The 1016-nt window shown below is 34.5% G+C and overlaps 1 long non-coding RNA gene across 1 annotated transcript; it reads right to left on the minus strand.

Moving 5' to 3' along the window:
• Window positions 1–1015, minus strand: LOC113330958. The gene is made up of 4 exons (XR_003350592.1): window positions 980–1015; window positions 814–893; window positions 213–375; window positions 1–71 (listed from the first exon to the last, which is right to left on the minus strand). It is a non-coding gene; the product is annotated as an uncharacterized LOC113330958 (long non-coding RNA).
• Between the last annotated feature and the right edge of the window lies 1 nt (window position 1016).

Genomic DNA, 1016 nt, shown 5'->3' on the forward strand with positions numbered 1-1016 from the left:
CAAATCATAGGTTGATTCAGCTGCTGTTACAGTATCACTAGACTTCTGCTTTTTGACTTTAGCCCAAATACCTACATAATAACCAATTTGAAGTTTCAGTACTGAGGTCTCGAAAACAAACAACACTGTATTCATAAAAACAATATAATCACTTTCTTTTATATTGATCAGGACCGAACAACTTCAATCAAATACTACTGCTGATAACTTACAGCATCGACAAATGGATCAAACGTTTCTTCAGTTAGGTATGCCAAAGTTGTTCCAGAATCAACAATGGTTCCTCGACTGTTTGATGTTGAGAAAACAGCTAGATTAATAGGCACCAGTTGCCAATTGATAGCAATACTTCGCAAATTCAAGTTATAGTGAGGCCTGCAGAATTGAAAAGAGAGATCAATCATACTTTCCGTAAAAATAACATAAATATAACTAAACTCTTCGAAAGAAACTCCATAGTTAATTGGCAGTTCAGCTATATAATAGATTCTTGGTCTAACTGAAACCAAAATAGTTGCTCAGATTTCATAAGAATAGAAGAAGACAGGATGAAAAAGAAGACAAGCTGAAAAAGAACTTACGACAAAAAAAAAAGAGGAAATAGAGTTCACGTTCGAACACTAAAACGAGTGATAGATATTCCATGTAGAAAAGCTATGAAAGAAACGTAAAAAACGAAAGACATGTTGCTTTAGAGTTACATTAATATACAACCAAGCACACTTTAAGCAATTTACGGGAGCTGAAACCTACAGAACAATAAATTGAAGGATACCAGGCTATGCTCAAGTTAGAGTAAAGAATCAAGCTTACCTTGTTTATATAAAGAGCCTCCACCATTTTCGCGGATCTGGCACCACACCAGGCAACTAATAATCTAAATAAACCAGTATCTAGTAAGGATCAGTACCATTAGGGTTAGTTGCAATTCAGATTCTCAACATACATCATAATTCAACATGTTAAAACGATTACTTACAGCAAACCATAGAAGTTGACATGATTTATAACCACCG

Source organism: Papaver somniferum, unplaced genomic scaffold (genome assembly GCF_003573695.1).
Source record: "Papaver somniferum cultivar HN1 unplaced genomic scaffold, ASM357369v1 unplaced-scaffold_12086, whole genome shotgun sequence".
Taxonomy (NCBI): domain Eukaryota; kingdom Viridiplantae; phylum Streptophyta; class Magnoliopsida; order Ranunculales; family Papaveraceae; genus Papaver; species Papaver somniferum.